The sequence below is a fragment of the Pristiophorus japonicus genome, chromosome 2 (genome assembly GCF_044704955.1).
Source record: "Pristiophorus japonicus isolate sPriJap1 chromosome 2, sPriJap1.hap1, whole genome shotgun sequence".
NCBI classification, from domain to species: domain Eukaryota; kingdom Metazoa; phylum Chordata; class Chondrichthyes; family Pristiophoridae; genus Pristiophorus; species Pristiophorus japonicus.
In genome coordinates, this window is record NC_091978.1 from 102,522,026 (window position 1) to 102,543,901 (window position 21,876).

Sequence of the window (21,876 nt, forward strand, 5' to 3'; positions counted from 1 at the left end):
TGGAAACTGATGCTAGTTTTCGGATGATGTCACCAAGGGGCAACATGGAGATAAGAAATAGGAGGGGGCCAAGGATAGAACCATGGAGGACACCAGAGGTACCGATCGGTGGGGCAGGAAAAGAAGCCGTTGCAGGTGATTCTCTGGCTATAGATAAGAATGGAACCCAGCGAGTGCATCCCCCCCAGCAGGATGACGGTGGAGAGGTGTTTGAGAAAGATGGAGTGGTCAACCATGTCAAAGGTTGCAGTCAAATCAAGGAGGACGAGGAGGGATAGTTCGCCTTTGTCACAGTCACATGTCATTTGTGGCTTTGATGAGAGCGGTTTCAATATAAGAACATAAGAACATAAGAATTAGGAACAGGAGTAGGCCATCTAGCCCCTCGAGCCTGCTCCGCCATTCAAAAAGATCATGGCTGATCTGGCCGTGGACTCAGCTCCACTTACCCGCCCGCTCCCCATAACCCTTAATTCCCTTATTGGTTAAAAATCTATCTATCTGTGATTTGAATACATTCAATGAGCTAGCCTCAACTGCTTCCTTGGGCAGAGAATTCCACAAATTCACAACCCTCTGGGAGAAGAAATTCCTTCTCAACTCGGTTTTAAATTGGCTCCCCCGTATTTTGAGGCTGTGCCCCCTAGTTCTTGTCTCCCCGACCAGTGGAAACAACCTCTCTGCCTCTATCTTGTCTATCCCTTTCATTATTTTGAATGTTTCGATAAGATCACCCCTCATCCTTCTGAACTCCAACAAGTAAAGACCCAGTCTTCACAATCTATCATCATAAGGTAACCCCCTCATCTCCGGAATCAGCCTAGTGAATCGTCTCTGTACCCTCTCCAAAGCTAGTATATCCTTCCTTAAGTAAGGTGACCAAAACTGCACGCAGTACTCCAGGTGCGGCCTCACCAATACCCTGTACAGTTGCAGCAGGACCTCCCTGCTTTTGTACTCCATCCCTCTCGCAATGAAGGCCAACATTCCATTCGCCTTCCTGATTACCTGCTGTACCTGCAAACTAACTTTTTGGGATTCATGCACAAGGACCCCCAGGTCCCTCTGCATCGCAGCATGTTGTAATTTCTCCCCATTCAAATAATATTCCCTTTTACTGTTTTTTTCCCCCCCAAGGGGATGACCTCACATTTTCCGACATTGTATTCCATCTGCCAAACCTTAACCCATTCACTTAACCTATCTAAATCTCTTTGCAGCCTCTGTGTCCTCTACACAACCCGCTTTCCCACTAATCTTTGTGTCACGACACTCTGTCCCCTCTTCCAGGTCATCTATGTATATTGTAAACAGTTGTGGTCCCAGCACCGATCTCTGTGGCACACCACTAACCACCGATTTCCAACCCGAAAAAGGACCCATTTATCCCAACTCTCAGCACTGTGGCAGGCGCGGAAATCAGATTGGAGGGATTCAAACATGGAATTGCAGGAAAGTTGGGCATGGATTTGGGAGACGACAACACGTTCAAGGATTTTGGAGAGGAAATGGAGGTTGGAGATGGGGCAGTAGTTTGCAAGGATGGAGGGGTGATGATGGCAGATTTGAGGGAGAGCGGTCAGTACCCAAGGAGCGAGAACCGTTAACAATATCAACTAACATGCGAGCCAGAAAAGAAAGTTGAGTGGTCAGCAGTTTGGTGGGAATAAGGCCAAGGGAGCAGGAAGTGGGTCTCATGGACAGGATGAGCTTGGAGAGGTCATGAGGGTAGATCGGAGAGAAACTGGAGAATGATGTAAAGTCAGAGATAGGGCAGGGGGATCCTTAGAGGAAGTTTGGTCCGGTGGGCTAGGGGAAGGAAGGGGAGGCAGAGGTGGCCAATTGGTGGTCTTAATCTTAGAGACAATCTTAGTGTCCCCAGTAGCAAGTGGAGAAACCCATCTGTGTAAAATAAAATGGTGCTGAAGATTTTAAAATATCGACTGCAAAATATTTATTTTAAAAAGACGTTTTCCATCCTGGGGGAACATTTTTCAACAATTCTCCATACCCCACAACTGAAGCTCTGCCTACCTAGTCATAAACACGTCTTTCCTTTCTGCAATCCAGCCCAAAGATGCCTTGAGCCCCAAGCCTCCAAATCAGAGTGCCAAAAGCTAAAGAAGTGAAGAACTGCAAAATGGTAGTGGGTAAAGAAAATCAAGGCAAAGGTGGCTCAAGGTCAGGTTGAGAATTATGGGATGGAAAGAGGTTGTGCAGTGAGAAGATAGCAGCCACAAGAAGTGGCAGCGAGCAAGAAGCAGGCAGTCGGGCAATATTTGGAACTCCAAGGTGAGTGGCCCAGAGGAAAACAGTGCCATCTATCTTGGATACACATCTGAAAGGTTTCAGGGGTATGTAAGCAACAGTGTCACAGTCATGATTCTAGGTTTATATCCCAGATATTTTTCTTGGATTCAACATCCTTGGTCACTTCTCTAAGTGGATCTTGTGTTCCCTACATTCTGCAATACACCTTTTCTTGTCCAATATTTTAGGTAAACAACAGCAAGACAAGAAAACAAAATAGAGAACCCTGACTCCACAACTGGGACTGGAGTGTGTCACTTGCTACCACATGATTCTCCTCTCCAAAATGGGAATCTGAATATGCACGTATAACAGATTGAGACTTAAGGGAGGATTTTAACCCCCTCCACCCAGCAAGTGGGTGAGAACTCAGTGAGAGAGGAGAGAGTGGGCCCGAGGAGAAACAGTGCAAGAGGACAACACATAAAAGAGGGAGACCCGGCAGCAGAGAGTCTGAGCGCGAGCTGAATACGGAAAACTGAGGAAGAAATTCAAAGTGACGTCACTGTCGCGGAGCGAGCGGAATGGTGGTTAACAGGAAGCTAAACAAGATCTGAGGTGGATAAAAGGAGGGCCCGAGAGCTGAGCTAAGCACAGGCAGAAACTCAAAGTGACATCACAGGGCAGCAGGTAGCTGACTGGTTGGTGAGTATTACCATTGTCTTTTTTCTCTCTAAGTTAGGGCAGTGGGTTAAACTAAGAAGTTTAGTTAGTTTCTAATAAATAAAGGCATGGCAGGGCACCTCAGTCTCGTCAAATGCACATCCTATGCCATGTGGGAAGTCCAGGACACTTCTTGCAGGAAGTGTCATCAGTTGGAGGAGCTTGAGCTTTGGATTCAGAGCTTGAGCAGCGGCTGGCATCACTGCAGTGCATTCGCAAGGCTGAGTGGTAGTGGATAGCACATTTCAGGAGGTGGTCAGCCTGCAGCTTAAGAGTGTGCAGGCAGAGAGGGAATGGGTGACTGCCAGATAGACAAGAGGACCAATCAGATAGTGCAGGAGTCCCAAGTGCATCTCGCTCTCTAACCAGTATACTGGTTAAGGTGGGAACATTACTGCAGATATGCTTACCAGGAGATATGTAATCGCCTTTGAAGTTAGACTGAAATAGAAGAGACAGACAACAGCATCGTTCATAATTACCACAGATCAGACATTCATTAATATTGAATGGAGAGCCAAACTTGGAGAAAGACAAAATAGCTGATTAACTGACTAGGAACAGCACATTCAAACGATTAACATTTCTGACAATCTTTTGTTTTAGAAACTTGTATCTTGTGGAAACTTTTGCAGCAGCCTGTCCTGAATAAGCTGTTGGCTTTCCTGTTGAGAAATGCTTTATGTGACCCTGTTTTTTTTAAAAACTACTTACATGCTGTTTCTAGCCATATAAAATACAAGATGAAAATTCAACAGACACCGTCACAGCCCCTGCCCGAGAGGATCCAGTAGGTAAATAAAATGAAGTAGTAAGCTTAATCATGACAGACAAGTGTGGCAGAAATAGCATTAATTGGAAAAGGTATGACCATAAAGTGTTACTTGTACAAATAAGTGTTACTTGGCAGGAAGAGCATTCAAATGCAAGGCTGACAATACATATTAGTTATTAAAAAGTCTTGCATAGAGTCTAATATTCTGTCGCGCTGAATTTAATAGCAACAAATCAGAACTGAATAGATAAAGAATGTACGAATTAAAAGAATGGAAAGCAGCTAGATAAGTACTAAATATTTATTAAAGCAGCCAATCTTGAATGACTAGTCATGAGAAACATAGAAACATAGAAAATAGGTGAAGGAGTAGGCCATTCGGCCCTTCGAGCCTGCACCATCATTCAATAAGATCATGGCTGATCATTCACCTCAGTAACCCTTTCCATACCCCTTGATCCCTTTAGCCATAAGGGCCATATCTAACTCCCTCTTGAATATATCCAATGAACTGGCATCAACAACTCTCTGCGGTAGAGAATTCCACAGGTTAATAATTCTGAGTGAAGACGTTTCTCCTCATCTCGGTTCTAAATGGCTTACCCCTTATCCTTAGACTATGTCCCCTGGTTCTGGACTCACCCAACATCGGGAACATTCTTCCTGCATCTAACCTGTCCAGTCCCATCAGAATTTTATATGTTTCTATGAGATCCCCTCTCATCCTTCTAAACTCCAGTGAATACAGGCCCAGTCGATCCAGTCTCTCCTCATGTGTCAGTCCTGCCATCCCAGGAATCAGTCTGGTGAACCTTCGCTGCACTCCCTCAATAGCAAGAACGTCCTTCCTCAGATTAGGAGACCAAAACTGAACACCATTTAAGGTGAGGCCTCACCAAGGCTGCAGTAAGACCTCCCTGCTCCTATACTCAAATCCCCAAGCTATGAAGGCCAACATGCCATTTGTCTTCTTCACTGCCTGATGCACGTGCATGCCAACCTTCAATGACTGATGTACCATGACACCCAGGTCTCATTGCACCTCCCATTTTCCTAATCTGTCACCATTCAGATAATAATCTGCCTTCAAGTTTTTGCCGCCAAAGTGAATAACCTCACATTTATCCACACTATACTGCATCTGCCCACTCACCTAACCTGTCCAAGTCACCCTGCAGCCTCTTAGCATCCTCCTCACAGCTCACACCGCCACCCAACCTAGTGTCATCTGCAAACTTGGAGATATTACTCTCAATTCCTTCATCTAAATCATTGATGTATATTGTAAATAGCTGGGGTCCCAGCACTGAGCCCTGCGGCACCCCACTAGTCACTGCTTGCCATTCTAAAAGGACCAGTTTATCCCTACTCTGTTTCCTGTCTGCCAACCAGTTCTCTATCCACGTCAATACATTACCCCCAATAGCATGTGCTTTAATTTTGCACACCAATCTTGTCAAAAGCCTTTTGAAAGTCCAAATACACCATATCCAATGGTTCTCCCTTGTCCACTCGACAGGTTACATCCTCAAAAAATTCTAGAAGATTTGTCAAGCATGATTTCCCTTTCATAAATCCATGCTGACTTGGACCGATCCGGTCACTGCTTTCCAAGTGCGCTGCTATTTCATCTTTAATAATTGATTCCAACATTTTCCCCACTACTGAGGTCAGGCTAATAATTCCCCGTTTTCTTTCTCCCTCCCTTTTTAAAAAGTGGTGTAACATTAGCTCCCCTCCAGTCCATAGGAACTGATCCAGAGTCAATGGACTGTTGGAAAATGATCACCAGTGCATCCACTATTTCTAGGGCTACTTGCTTAAGTACTCTGGGATGCAGACTATCAGGCCCTGGGGATTTATCGGCCTTCAATCCCATCAATTTCCCGCCAAAAAAGGATATCCTTCAGTTCCTCCTTCTCGCTAGACCCTCGCTCCCCTAGTATTTCCGGAACGTTATTTGTGTCTTCCTTCATGAAGACAGAACCAAAGTATTTGTTCAATTGGTCTGTCATTTCTTTGTTTTCCATTATAAATTCTCCTGATTCTGTCTGCAAGGGACCTACATTTGTCTTCACTAATCTTTTTCTCTTCACATATCTATAGAAACTTTTGCAGTCAGTTTTTATGTTCCCAGCAAGCTTCCTCTCATACTCTATTTCCCCCCTCCTAATTAAACCCTTTTTCCTCCTCTGCTGAATTCTAAATTTCTCTCAGTCCTCAGGTTTGCTGCTTTTTCTGGCCAATTTATGTGCCTCTTCCTTTGGATTTAACACGATCCCTAATTTCCCTTCTTAGCCACGGTTGAACCACCTTCCCCGTTTTATTTTTACTCCAGACAGGGATATACAATTGTTCAAGTTCATCCATGTTTTCTTTAAATGTTTGCCATTGGCTATCTACCGTCAACCCTTTAAATATAATTCGCTAGTCTATTCTAGCCAATTCACATCTCATACCATCGAAGTTACCTTTCTTTAAGTTCAGGACCCTAGTCTCTGAATTAACTGTGTCGCTCTCCATTTTAATGATGAATTCTATCATATTATGGTCACTCTTCTCCAAGGGGCCTCACACAACATGATCGCTAATTAGTCCTTTCTCGTTACACATCACCCAGTCTAGGATGGCCAGCCCTCTAGTTGGTTCCTCGACATATTGGTCTAGAAAATCATCCCTAATACACTCCAGGAAATCCTCCTCCACCATATTGCTGCCAGTTTGGTTAGCCCAATCTATATGTAGATTAAAGTCACCCATGATAACTGCTGTACCTTTATTGCACACATCCCTAATTTCTTGTTTGATGCTGTCCCCAATCTCACTACTACTGTTTGGTGGTCTGTACACAACTCCCACTAGCGTTTTCTGCCCTTTGGTATGCCGCAGCTCGACCCATACAGATTCCACATCATCCAAGCTAATGACCTAGAACCGACAAATAAAAGATGGCAAATTAATGGCTTAAAAAAATTCAAGTAATTTCATCAGTGATTACCCCTCTCCCACCATAACTCAAATTTCTTGGATTGGTTTTCCCTCATCCCACTGAAGGAGGGGTGCAGCAGGACTTCAGCCCACTGCCCTGACTGCAGCCCAGATTTCACTAAACAGGGTGAGCTTCTGGTGGGATCTCTATCAGCAAGTGAGAGTTCACCAATGCCAAAAACAGAAATGTGAGTAGTGTTGAAGCTGGAATCCTAGTGCAGCACAAAAATCTCAACAATTAGTTCAATTTTTCATGTCTCGGATGAGGCCTTTTTAAAAAAAAAAGTAGTTGCAGAGCTAAAAAGAAGGATAGGTGCTCAGTTTGCCCACTACTGCACAATCTCTCATCAAAAAAAGACATTCTTGGGCCTTCTGTAGCTGTCCCAGGAACCACTGCCCCATTCCCAGTAGCAATTGGGGTTGGCAGTGGCAGCACAGAAGGCAGAGAAGTTGGGAATGTAGAGGTCGGACTTCCTGCATGATTTACCTCTGCTATATCGCCTGATTTCATTAAAGTTTTTACTTTAAAATGTGTCAGATTGTCTCAGAAGCCTGGGTTTCAATTGAACATTTGCCCCCAAAACAGTTGAAGTGAGTTATGAACCACATTTCTGCAATCTAAGAATGTGTTATTTGCAAATTTTTCCAGCATACATCGGCAGATTTCTCTCTGGATTTCTCAAGCACAAGCTTTATCTTTTCATTCGGTGACTGTATTTCTATATTTGCAGTTGAAAGAAACCCAGAGACCACGCAATTCAGATAAAATTTCACATTTCAACAATTACCAAATGTTTAATTGAGAAAGAGTTGAAGTCACAAAAGAGAAGCGTTCAGAGAACTGGAGAAAAAACACAGATTTAATCATGTAATTGGGAAATTATGTTTTTCTCATGCACTTATCAGTGAAAGATCATTTGTGAGGTCTTAGTGAATTTTGAAAAGTTTTCAGTTAAGCAAACCAGCTCAATTACATCACCAGTACTTTAATCTTTGTTTCAGATAGCCAGTGTTATCCAATTGTAAACATTCGAATTTATTACAGCTGTGTTAGTTGTAGAATAATATATAGTCAGCAACTGCAATATTAAAGTATATTTTACACTTAAAACTGATGGCAGGCAAGGAATCAGACTGATAGACCAGGAGCAAAATATTCGAGTGCCCAAAAGTCCAGAATGGGCCAGGGGAAGATTGATCCGGATACACTGAGAGCCTATTCCCTTTAATGCTGCCATAAACTATCCCCATTACTGCCACCTCTTAGTCCATCTTCCAATGCTCCTGGTATCACCCTGAATACTGAAAGTTTCCAGATATCAATTTTGCTAATGGTCCTGATCACTGCCATTTTTCTCCACCTCTCCCCTGAATGCTGCTGGACCCCCACCCAGAGTAAATCTTGTGTTCTTGCTACCCTCTGTCTCCTGCAAATGATGTTCAACACAGTAGAGTAAAGATTCATCAGCAGGAGATGTCCTTGCCCATGTTTGCCCTGAGGCCATGAGACTTCATGGGATCTGGAGTCAAAGTTGAGGACTCCAAAGGTCACTAACTCCTCCACTATGCCCCCTGCCTCTGGTATGTCAGTCCTGCTTCTGGGAGTGTCTAATAAGGCTTATAAGCATAATTCTGTGAGTATGACTGTCAGGATGTTGCTCGATTCATCTGTGGCACAACTTTCCCAACTTGGGCACCATTCTCCAAATGTCAGCAAGACCTTTGCAAGGTCGACTGAGCTGTGTGCACCTTTGTTGTGTCCTCAGTCAATTACTAGGTCGCAGCTGAATTGCCCATCCGGTTTGATTCTTGTTCTTCTTTGTAGTGGTTTGATGCAACTGAGTGGCTTGTTGGGCTATTTCAGAGGACAGTTAGAGTCAACCATCGTAAGAGAAGGCAAAATTTGTGGGAACCCCCCCCCCGAAGTGTTTGGACTCATTGGAAAGGAAATTTAATTTGGAACTATCTAGCAGAACGTTTGAAATCCTAAAGTGCTTATGGAAAAAACTACGAACTTTAATCGAATTTGGGACAAATTCAGTCTGTGGGCAGAACTAGAGAACTAAAGAAGCCAGTTTGATTATTGAAACTGCCTGGGGTATTGAGACTAAAGTAAATTGTCTGGAAAATGGATACTTGAAAATCCTTCTCCACAAGAGACATTAACATTGCAACAATTAACTCAGAGATGGCCAGCCATCAACCTGAACCTGGAAAGCCATTTTCAGACTATGCATAAAAACAAAAGGCCCACTCCAACCTGCATGCAAAAACCAAGAACAAAGAACATTCAATTGCCAAGCTAATATTTCCATCAAGAAACAGATTTAGAAGATCAACCCACCAGAGACATATTAACTTTTAATGAGCTCGCCAAAATATTACAAAGAATTCTCGGGTCTGCCAAAATTAAGCGAAGAAATCTGGACTGATTCGGCGCGGAGATTAGGACAGCTCACACAGTACAACTGGTCCCATGTTTTAGCAAAGGGTATGCTACTGCCTCGAGAGATACTGCTTATGCTAGTGCTAATGCCATACTACGTCTATGCCATCAAGAAGGGAGAGAAACTAACTTCTCCAGCCTCGACATCCTGAAATCGAAAAAGGAAGAACATCACCATCGCAGCAGCAACCGACCACAGCCAACGTGGTACCACTAAAACCACCGCGATCGACCAACCTCAAAACAAAACTTCACAAGGAAGAAACCGAAGAATCGAAAGTTTCCACTCTACCATCTAGGACTACCAAAAGTGAAAACGTTACCTAAAAAGGACTTTGAAACCTATTTCTAACGAAAGAAAATGGATACTTACCGCACAAATCCAAAACGCGCCCTACCGCATCAGCGGACTCAACCCAACTGAAGATTGCGCAGTAAGAAGTTCTCTGCAACGTTCGGGGTACAACAAGCAGAACCTACAGAATCCAACAAACCCCGAAACCGTGAACTACCGCTAACTGACCAGAAAGGATTGGTAAGCATTGTCCCTGTCTGCCCTGGAGTCTAACCTAGCCAGTATTAGGTGTTTGGGAGGTGGGAGGTGTAATTTTCACTGCAACCCCTTTGAATGTGTGATGTACTGTTCTTTATTAGTGTAATTATAAGTGTGACATTGTATTTTCTTATCCTTAATAAAATAAAACTTCTTTTGCACCAAACCAGTGGTCTTTTGCACTTTATCACATCCCCCAAATAAATCCAGAGTCTAGAACCCAAGGGAGTGGGAGCGATTCGACCCACTCAAGCAGGTCAGAGGTGAACCTGACCCCCGGGACCACCCTTTACACTATGTTCGTATGGGACTGGAGTCACATGTACACCAGACTGGGTAAGGACCAATGTTCCCTTTACGCTGCGTGGTCGCGCAGCTTTCTGGGCCTCCCGCGCAACTGGCTCGCCGGCTTTTTAATGGGAAAAACTGCACGTGCTGTATTTTGAATGGGCTGATCGGCCCATAAAAATTAACAGCAACATTGGTAAGGACAGCAGGTTTCCTTCTCGAAAGGACATTAATGAACGAGTTGGGTTTTCACGACAATATGACAGCTTCAAGGCTTTTCATTTTCAGATGATTTTTTTTTTTAAACTGAATTTGAACTCACGTTTTCTGGTTTACTAGACCAATAAAATAACCACTATACTATCGTATCAAAGACAACTTTGCATATGAATTTTTAATGGCAATAAATTAAAAGGATGAGCGTGCAGACATAAGATTCTTCATATATTCCGTTCCCTGGCCACTGTTTCCATCCCTAGCACCTGTCTGAAGCCGAGCCAGTCTATTCGCAATCTTCGTGTTCTGTTTGACCCCAAGCTGAGCTTCCGACTACATATCTGCACCATCACCAAGACAGCCTACTTCCACCTCCATAATGTCGTCTAATTCCGACCCTGCTTCAGCTCATCTGCTGCTGAAACCCTCATCCATGCCTTTGTTATCTCTAGATTTCATCATTCCAATGCTCTCCTGGCTGGTCTCCCATTTTCCACCTGACATAAACTTGTACTCATCCACAACTCTGCTGCCTGTATCTTAACTCGCTCCAAGTCTTGTTCACCCATCACCCGTGCTTGCTGACCTTCACTGGCTTCCGGTCAGACAATGCCCCAGTTTTATAAATCTCATCCTGGTTTTCAAATCCCTCCATGACCTTGCTCCTTCCTAGCTCTGTAACTTCCTCTAGCCTAACAAGCCTTTGAGATCTCTGCGCTCCTCCAATTCTGGTCTCTTGCGCATCCCCTATTTTAATCACTCCGCCATTAGCGGCTGTGTTTTCAGCTGCTTTGGCCCCAAGCTCTGGAATTCACTCCCTAAACCTCTCCGCCTCTCTACCTCTCTCACCTCCTGTAAAGATGCTCCTTAAAATCTACCTCTGAGCTAGCTTTTGGTCATCTGTCCTGATAGCTCTTTCTGCTGTGTCAAAAATGTTTTTATTGATATTGCTCTTTTAAGTGCCGTGGGACGTATTGCTACATTAAATGCGGTCTATAAAATGCAAGCTATTGTATATTCCGCGCCACCACTAAGGCCGCCTATTTCCATCTCCGGAACATTGCTCGACTCCGTTGCTACCTCAGCTCAGCTGCTGCTGAAATCCTCATCCATGGCTTTGTTACCTCTGGATTTGAGTATTTCAATGCACTCCTGGCCGACCTTCCATGTTCTACCCTCCGTAAACCTGAGGTCATCCAAAACTCTGCTGCCCGTGTCCTAATTCATACCAAGTCCTGTTCATCCATCACTCCTGTGCTCGCTAACATGCTTAGCTGGGGGCCAATGGAACACCTGCATTTAAAAATTCTTATCCTTGTGTTCAAGGCCCTCCATTGTCTCACCCCTCCCCATCTCTATAATCTCACCCAGTCCCACAACCCTCCGAGGTCTCTGCGCTCCTCCAATTCTAGCCTTTTGACCATCCCCAATTTCAATCGCTCCATTAGTGGTGGCCGTGCCTTCAGCTGCCTAGGCCCCAAGCTCTGGAAATCCCTCCCCAAGCCTTTCCACCTCTCTGGCCACATATCTACGGCATTACTAAAACTGCCTATTTCTACCTCCGGAACATTGCCTGTCTCCGCCCATGCCTCAGCTCATCTGCTGCTGAAACCCTCATCCATGCCTTTGTTACCTCTAGACTTGACTATTCCAACGCATTCCTGGCTAGCCTCCCACATCTACCCTATGTCAACTTGAGGTCATCCAAAACTGAGCAGCCCACGTCCTAACTCGCACCAAGTCCCACTCACCCATCACCCCTGTGCTCGCTGACTTACATTGGTTCCCGGTTAAGCAATGCCTCGATTCCAAAATTCTCATCCTTGTTTACAAATCCCTCCATGGCCTCGCACTACCCTATCTCTAATCTTCTTCAGCCTCACAACACCGCCCTTTCCCCTCCCCCACCACCCCCCCCACAACTCCCGAGATGTCTGTGTTCCTCAAATTCTGCCTTCTTGAGCATCCCTGATTATAACTGCTCAACCATTGGTGGCCGTACCTTCAGCTCTCGAACTCCCTGCCTAAACCTCTCCGCCTTTCTACCTCTCATTCCTCCTTCAAGACACTCCTTAAAACCTACCTCTCATCTGCCGTAATTTTTTCTTATGTGGCACGGTGTCAAATTTATTTGTTTTGTCTTATAACACTCATGTTTACCATGGGACTTTTTACTATGTTAAAGGCACTATGTAAATACAAGTTGCTGTTGTTGTTTAAGACGGTCCTTAAAACCTACCTCTTTGACCAAGCTTTTGGTTATCTGCCCTAATTTCTCCTTGGGAGGCTCGGTGTCAATTTTTTCTCTTGTAACACTGCTGTGAAGTGTCTTGGGATGTTTTACTATGTTAAAGATGCTATATATTTACAAGTTGTTGTTGCTGTTATTACGAGTCGAGCTCTCTTGGCTTTGCACAGTGAGTCAGCAAATATGGTTTCTTATCCATCTTTGCTATCTTCAGGTTGCTGTTCCTGCTTCTCTATGCCTCTCCTCTGGTTCTTTCTCTCTTTCATTTCCCTTAAATCTTTTTGCTTTTATTTCTTTGTTCTCATCTGCTTCTCTATATTTTCTTTTGGGTGGGAAGTGATGGGTGGTATGGCATGATGTATGGAGAAAAGCCACCAACGGATTTAAACTGCATCTCAGGTAGGGGTTTCAGGGACCTCAGCAACTTCCTTCCCAATCAGTTATGCTTCCCTCCCACCGCCTTGGTCCCATCACATCCCCTAACCTTTCATTTTCCTCACTAGCCTATCACTTGCCATACTTATTTCCTTCTGAATTACTCATTTAATCACTGTATCCTTCTCTCTTGCTTGCACTGTAATCACTCACCTCACTCAACCCTCCATCCATTCTCTCTTACTGCCTCCCACTAGGGTGGGTGTCAAGAAGCCCCTCTCCTTCAACCAGTTCCCCTTCCCCTCTTAGCCTCCTTCCTATCCTTTACCCTCAAAAGAATTCAAATTCCAAATAAAACAAATTAAAGTGAGCAAGCAACTGCCTGTCTTATGTTTTTCTGCCCCCCGCCACTCCGGTGTTAAAAGTTAAAACCTAACTCACAGATGTATAATGATTGCCATTGAACTTTTCTGTTAACAAAACACAAGTGCGAGATTATTAGTTGACTTCAAGATTAAATTGTTGTGTTTTTATATTTGAAGTAACAATTTTTAAAGTTTGTGGAACACAAAACAAAAAGCTACAACTGGCGAGTCATCAGAACACTGCCATTTTTTTCTCTCAATGACTAAATCACTCAATATAAATTTTACCTCAGAAAAAGCTTTTGAAATGTGTCCTTTTGGATTTCAAAATTGTTGGAAGAAAAGTTGCTAGGCAAAAAGTGCTAGGAGGTCAAGAAAAATATGCCATCAGTAGAGAAGATTGGACAGTAAATGATTAGATAGACATGCTGAGATTGCACAATCCAAATTTATGTTAGGGTAACAGCTGTGGGCAAATATATCAACTCCAGGCCCAGGCTTTTGCAAGTGGCCATGGCCTTAAAGTAAAAACTTGATGAAGGCATTAAAAGACAATTCAGTGGATGCATTTAAATTGCATTATATATATTTTGGATTTTTTTTAATGTTGATTCAACTGTCACTTTGGAATTACAAATATTTCAATTATTGAGGGGAAAGGGATGGATGATATTTTCCAGAAAGCTTCGATCGAATTGTGGGAACCAAATGGCTAGATTATGCCATCAAAATGATGAGTTATGTAGCGATTTTTCATTATAAATTTATTGTAATTTATAATGGAAAAAGTTGACAAGTGTGACAGTACGATAACTGAAAGTTAAGTGCTGCAAACAGGAATTGTGTACAGAGACTAGATTTTTTATTAGATTGTATTAGAGATGATAGAGATGATAGAATAATTGAATCTTAAATTATAGAAGGGTCCCATCAAAAGCCTCACATTTATTTCGCACTGGTTCACAGGTTTTCGCGGTATTGTGGCACAGAGACCCAAGTTCAGTCACCTTCGGACAGGCAGCATTCACATGAATAACAACAATCTGGGCAAAGTGCCGGAGTGAAACCATACCCCAATTTCAGTCAGTCATTGCCTTCAGGAGAGAAGAAAAAAGTTCTAACTTAAAGTAGAAAATTATTGATGACAAATAGGTCAAATTTGTAGCCCTCACAACAGCCAAGCCCACAGGTCCAAAGCTCCTCTTTCCAGATATAAATATTTTGCAAATGTACATAATTTTGACCTTAGAGACACTGACTGCTCCTGTGGAAGGGGAAATTTCACTCTCTCCCCAAACCTCCCAACGAGTATTGCCCACTGCAGCACTATGAAGCTAAATGGAACGGGGCGGGGGGGGGAAATTTCATTTATATTTTTGAACATTTCCCAACAGGCTTAGCAGGTCAATAAAATAAATGGCCTATTTTATTATTTTTATTCTGTCAGGGAGGAGAAGTGATAGAGACTCTTATTTAACTTCATTGAATTATGTTATTCAATTTCAGGCTAATTAGTTATAAATAGGCTGCTTTCAACATAAACAACTTGGATTTTCTGTTAGAATGATTTCAAGCACTTAAAAGGGTCAGAGGATTCGAGACCAGCTGTCGCAATGTCTTTTTTAAAATTCTATACGTTCTTCCTACTTTTGTGACATAATTTTTGGCCATCCTGTATTGCATTGCTAATACTTAAGTTCAATTGGTTTTTGTTTGTTTTTTTGAATTCCCAGCATCTGTAATTATCAAATCTAATTTTTTACAATTTTTTTTGTTGCATCGTCACACTCTTCACTTTTGGAGAACAGAGTGAAGTAGTGGAAGGATACGCAGGGCAATTAACCATCTAACAGACCACAACGTGGACGATCCTCTACGGACGTAACCATATTTATACCAACCGAAGGCTGGGCAGCTCGTCCTATACAGTGGAAAGCTTTTATGGAATTCCACAACCCATTCGATGAGGTGAGGAGGCTACCCACAATCTCATCCCGCTGCATGTCAATACAAAATTCAGAAAAGGATATCTGATCTGCACCTTTTATCTCAGCAGGGAAAATGCTACCACTAAGCCAAAGGTTTGCTCCACAGTTATAAGAACAAAAGAACTCGGAGCAGGAGTCAGCCATTTGGCCCCTCGAGTCTGCTCCGCCATTCAATAAGATCATGGCTGATCTGATCATGGACTCAGATCCACTTCCCTGCCCGCTCCCCATAACCTTTTATTCCCTTATCGCTCAAAAATCTGTCTATTTACGCCTTAAATATATTCAATGACCCAGCCTCCACACCTCTCTGGGCCAGAGAATTCCATAGATTTACAACCCTCCAAGAAGAAATTCCTCCTCATCAGTTTTAAATGGGCGGCCCTTTATTCTAAGACTATGTCCCCTAGTTTTAGTTTCCCCTAGGAGTGGAAATATCCTCTCTGCATCCACCTTGTTGAGCCCCCTCATTATCTATGTTTCGATAAGATCACCTCGCATGCTTCTGAACTCCAATGTGTATAGGCCCAACCTACTCAACCTATCCTCAAAGTCAACCCCCTCATCTCCGGAATCAAACTAGTGAACCTTCTCTGAACAGCCTCCAATGCAAGTATATCCTTCCTTAAATATGGAGACCAAAACTGCAGGCAGTACTCTGGGTGTGGCCTCACCAATATCCTGTACAGTTGCAGCAGGACTTCTCTGTTTTATACTCTATCCCCCTTGCAATAAAGGCCAACATTCCATTTGCCTTCCTGATTACTTGCTGTACCGGCATACTAACTTTTTGTGTTTCATGCACAAGGACCTTCAGATCCCTCTGTACTGCAGCATTTTGCAATCTTTCTCCATTTAAAATTCTAATTTGCTTTTCTATTATTTCTGCCAAAGTGGATAACCTCACATTTTCCCACATTATACTCCATCACTTAGTCTGTCTATCTCCATTTGCAGATTTTGTGTGTCCTCCTCACAATTTGCTTTCCCACCCATCTTTGTATCATCAGCAAACTTGACTACATTACACTCGGTCCTTTCATCCAAGTCAGTAATATAGATTGTAAATAGTTGAGGCTCCAGCACCGATCCCTGCGGCACCCCACTAGTCACTGTTTGCCAACCGGAAAATGACCCATTTATCCCGACTCTGTTAGTTAGCCAATTCTCTATCCGTGCCAATATGTTACCCCCAGCCCTGTGAGCTTTTATCTTGTGCAGTAACCTCTTATGTGGCACCTTATCGAATGTCTTCTGGAAATCCAAATACACCACATCCACTGGTTCCCCCTTATCCACCCTGTTCGTTACATCTTCGAAGAACATCCAGCAAATTTGTCAAACGTGATTTTCCCTTCATAAAACCATGCTGACTTTGATTGATTGACTCATGATTTTCCCAATGTCTCGCTACTGCTTCCTTAATAATGGACTCCAGCATTTTCCCAATGACGGATGTCAGGCTAACTGGTCTATAGTTTCCTGCTTTCTGTCTCCTGCCTTTTTAAAATAGGGACGTTACATTTGCGGTTTTCCAATCTACTGGGACCACCCCAGAATTCAGGGAATTTTGGTAGATTGCAACCAATGTATCCACTATCTCTGCAGCCACTTCTCTTAAGACTCTAGGATGTAAGGCATCAGGTCCAGGGGACTTGTCGGTCTTTCATCCCATTATTTTACCTAGTACTACTTCATTAGTGATAGTGATTGTATTAAGTTCCTCCCTACCTATAGCCTCTTGATTGTCCACTATTAGGATGTCTTTAGTGTTTTCTACTGTGAAGACCGATACAAAATATTTGTTCAACGTCTCTGCCATTTCCCTGATCTCCATTATTAATTCCCCAGTCTCATCCTCCAGGAGACCAACATTTACTTTAGCCACTCTTTTCCTTTTTATGTACCTGTAGAAACTCTTATTACCTGTTGTTATATTTCATGCCAGTTTACCTTCAATCTATCTTCCCCCTCAATCATTTTTTGTGTTATTTCTGCTGGCTTTTAAAAATGTCCCAATCCTCTGGCCTCCCACGAGTCTTGGCCACATTGTATGCCTTTGTTTTCAATTTGATACCCTCCCTTATTTCCTTAGTTAGCCACGGATGGTTATTCCTTCTCAGTGGGATATATTTTTGTTGCAAGTTATGAAATATCTCCTTAAATGTCTGCCACTGCTCATCAACTGCCCCATTCTTTAATCTATTTTCCCAGTCCACTTTAGCCAACTCTGCCCTCTGCCCTTTGTAGTCTCCTTTATTTAAGCTTAGTATGCTGGTTAGAGATCAGACTTTCTCACCCTCCATCTGGATTTGAATATCAACCATGCCATGATCACTCATTCCGAGGGGATCCTTTACTAGGAGGTTGTTTATTAATCCTGTCTCATTACACAGGGCCAGATCCAAGATAGCCTGCTCCCTGGTTGGTTCCACAATGTACTGTTCATATGAGGAGTAGGCCATGCGGCCCTGGAGCCTGCTCCGCCATTCAATAAGATCATGGCTGATCATTCACCTCAGTACCCCTTTCCCGCTTTCTCTCCATACCTCTTGATCCCTTTAGCCGTAAGGGCCATATCTAACTCCCTCTTGAATATATCCAATCAACTGACAACAACACCACTCTGCGGTAGGGAATTCCACAGGTTAACAACTCTGAGGTGAAGAAGTTTCTCCTCATCTCAGTCCTAAATGGCTTACACCTTATCCTTAGATTATGTCCCCTGGTTCTGGGCTTCCCCAACATCAAGAACATTCTTTCTGCATCTAACCTGTCCAGTCCCGTCAGAATTTTATATGTTTCTATGAGATCCCCTCTCATTCTTCTAAACTCCAGTGAATATCGGCCCAGTCGATCCAGTCTCTCCTCATATATCAGTCCTGCCATCCCGGGAATCAGTCTGGTGAACTTTTGCTGCACTCCCTCAATAGCAAGAACGTCCTTCCTCAGATTAGGAGACAAAAACTGAACTCAATATTCCAGGTGAGGCCTCATTAAGGCCCTATACAACTACAGTAAGACCTCCCTGCTTCTATACTCAAATCCCCTAGCTATGAAGGCCTACATACCATTTGCCTTCTTCACTGCCTGCTGTACCTGCATACCAACTTTCAGTGACTGATGAACCATGGCCCCCAGTCTTGTTGCACCTCCCCTTTTCCTAATCTGCCACCATTCAGATAATATTCTGCCTTTGTGTTTTTGCCACCAAAGTGGATAACCACACATTTATCCACATTATACTGCATCTGCCACACGTTTGCCCATTCACCTAGCCTATCCAAGTCTCCCTGCAGCCTTTTAGCATCCTCCTCACAGCTCACACTGCCACCCAACTTAGTGTCATCTGCAAACTTGGAGATATTACACTCAATTCCCTCATCCAATTCATTAATGTATATTGTAAATAGCTGGAGTGCCAGCACTGAGCCCTGCGGCACTCCACTAGTCACTGCCTGCCATTCTGAAAAGGGCCAGTTTATCCCGACTCTCTGCTTCCTGTCTGCCAACCAGTTCTCTATCCACGTCAGTACACTACCCCCAATATCATGTGCTTTAATTTTTCACACCAATCTCTTGTGTGAGACCTTGTCAAAAGCCTTTTGAAAGTCCAAATACACCACATCCATTGGTTCTCCCTTGTCCACTCTACTCGTTACATCCTCGAAAAATTCCAGAAGATTTGTCAAGCAGGATTTCCCTTTCATAAATCCATGCTAACTTGGACCGACCCCATCACTGCTTTCCAAATGTGCTGCTATTTCATCTTTAATAATTGATTCCAACATTTTCCCCACCACCGATGTCAAGCTAACCGGTATATAATTACCCATTTTCTCTCTCCCTCCTTTCTTAAAAAGTGGTGTTACATTAGCTACCCTCCACTCAGCTCCACTTCCCCGCCCGCTCCCCATAATCCCTTATCCCCTTATTGTTTAAGAAACTGTTTATTTCTGTCTTAAATGTATTCAATGTCCCAGCTTCCACTGCTCTCTGAGGCAGCAAATTCCACAGATTTACAACCCTCAGAAGAAATTTCTCCTCATCTCAGTTTTAAATGGGTGACCCCTTATTCTAAAATCATGCCCTCTAGTTCTAGTCTCCCCCATCAGTGGAAACATCCTCTCTGCTCAAGGAAACTATCCTGGATACTCCCTTATGAACTCCTCCTCAAGGCTACTCTGGCCAATTTGCTTTGTCCAATCAATATGAAGGTTAAAATCATCCATGATTATTGCCGTTCCTTTATTATAAGCCTCCATTATTTCTTGATTTATACTCCGCCCAACAGTGTAGCTACTGTTAGGGGAATTTATTCCACTCCATTTGCATTACCTCAACTGGAATGTTTCATTAAACAAATTTCTCCAGCACCAGCTTAGACCACTCTACTCTAAACTAAAATCACTTCAATTTCCTCAGATGGTTACAGTATTTGAAGACTTGTTAACCTTTTGCAGCACTGTCCAGAATTACAATATTCAGAGACGATCCAAATGTTAAATTTGCATCCACCAAATTATTGTTTTAGTATCCAACAGTAAACCATGCATAACTAAGAAACAATAACATTGTGTACCATACACTCATGCATACATTAAATAATTTCCCTTTCGTACTTAGAAACAGCAGTACTGTCTTCGTCTCGTGTTTTTAATAGAATACTCGCCGACAGCTTGCAGATGCTCTAAAAATGTATACGTTTGCAAAATCTAAGTGAATGGTTTCCCCATTCTGCCAAACAATGTGAATATTAGACAATCAAGGATCAGATGCTATATAGACAAACTTTGTTGCTATCGCTCTCAAGGGTCTTCAGAAAGGTATTGAAACCAAGTATCAGCTCAGCAAACATCATGAGGTTTGAAAACTTTTTAAAGAATTCAGAAAGTAACATTACATATCCCCACATAAATTAACTTCAGGGATGTTCATCAGTGGTGCGAATACATAAAATTTATGTTTTAAATAAAATTACTAATGCTCTTCATTTATAGTTTCATGTTATAACATTATTTTTAGTGAGTTGGTGCTGAAAAATGAGAGTGTGCCTTGGAGAGTAGGCCCAATAAACTAAAATCCTGAACTCAGTGGGTTAACCAGGAGATGCCAATACTTTTTATAAACCCTTTATAAGGACTTTCCTATGGTCACCATGGGGACCCAGTCCCTTTCCTGATAATCCAAAAAAAACAATCCAGCAAACGTATCTACAAGAATCCATATCGTTGCAAATGTCTCGTCAAAAAGATCATTTGACAAGTTCTCCGGAGTCACTCTTTTTCCTTATTATTGATGCATCGACTGACAAGTTGACAGATTAAAACCGTCACTGACACGAACCACCCTCACGTTCCCAGATCATACGCGTTATGCACGGATATTTGTGTGTCAATAGGTTATAAATGTCTCCGTGCATCTCTGAAGCTTCTTTTCCTCCGACGATCACCTCAAAAATCATGAATTAGATTAAGAGGATTAATCGCCGATATTTAAACTATAAACCTGCAAGTTTTACGATGCCACAAATTAACACAGACAACATACAACATACTTCCACACAAATCGAAAACGTGATGCCCGTCAGTGACTTGAATACCTTCAGGACAGAGCCGAGCTGACAGACAAAAAGCCCCACGGTTCATACCTTCACGGAGCAGGAGCAGGAGCAGGCAGTGCTCACAGCTGATCTGTTGCGGCAAGTCGGGAGTTTAACTCCTTCCTGAAACTAACCGCTAACAGTCGGTTCAAGCGGCTGGAAAACAAGGCAGAAGAACACCCGCCCCTGTCTGCCTCTCCTCCCCATCCGGCACAAAACTGACCTCAGGACCGTCTGACCCACCTTACCTTTCACCCAGATACTCTGTCCCTCTCCCTTACCCTTCGGTGCAACAAACCCAACTCAGTACGCCGCTTGACCCACGCTGGCTTCCGTACACATGCATTCCTTCCGGCCTGTTGTCAGGCGACCGTGCTCCGCTAACTCCCGCCCCCTCCTCAGCTGAAGGATGATTGGCCACTTTGAGGACATTTGCATTTCCACGCGGATAAATGAAAAGCCAGTCGGGCCGGCTAATGGAGGAGGCGGGTGTCAATCACTCGACGTCACGGATCGGCCAAACCCGGTGCACGTGCTGCCGACAGGGAGTGGTGTCGCGGGTCGAAGGTGCAGCCTCCCGCGACAGCCCAGTGAGCGGGGAGGGCACAGAGGGGAAGAACGTCTTATCGTCACACCGACCAATCGCAGCCGTGGAGGAGCCTCCGCCCTACTTCTTGACACCTTCACAGTTGTAGTGACGGGACGGCGGTGGGTTTGAATCGGAATTCCTGTGGGAAGTGAGCTGAAGTGAATGGCGCCCTGGCGCAGAGTGTTGTGCGCACTTCTGCTCGGTCTGTTGGGGACCAAGCATCCGTGCTGGGAAAGCAACTTGAGGAATTTCAGTATTTGAGCAGGCGGGCCGGGTATTACTGAAGTTGGATAATTTTGACACTTGTCGGTTTTATTTGCTGTAGGTGAGGAGGTAAAACGTTGGGCCAGCGAATACAAGCACGTCTAGAAAGCGAGAACAAGCTGGCCAATAGCTTTTCAAGCTGGCAATGGCCTACCTTCCCGATTGTCCTGTTTCTCAGCCTGTGATAATGTGAAAGCAAGAAACTA

At 43.5% G+C, this 21,876-nt stretch overlaps 1 protein-coding gene across 5 annotated transcripts in view; it reads right to left on the bottom strand.

The window, feature by feature from the left end:
- atosb (atos homolog b) overlaps positions 1 to 21,184 on the bottom strand; it is a 188,401-nt gene extending 167,217 nt beyond the window's left edge. For 2 of the 5 annotated variants that reach the window (XM_070868441.1, XM_070868463.1), the window contains exon 1: positions 20,818 to 21,184. The gene's annotated coding sequence lies outside the window, so the exon portion shown is untranslated. The remainder of the gene's footprint in view (positions 1 to 20,817) is intronic. The other 3 variants (XM_070868444.1, XM_070868443.1, XM_070868448.1) reach the window with 3 other exon arrangements.
- Between the last annotated feature and the right edge of the window lie 692 nt (positions 21,185 to 21,876).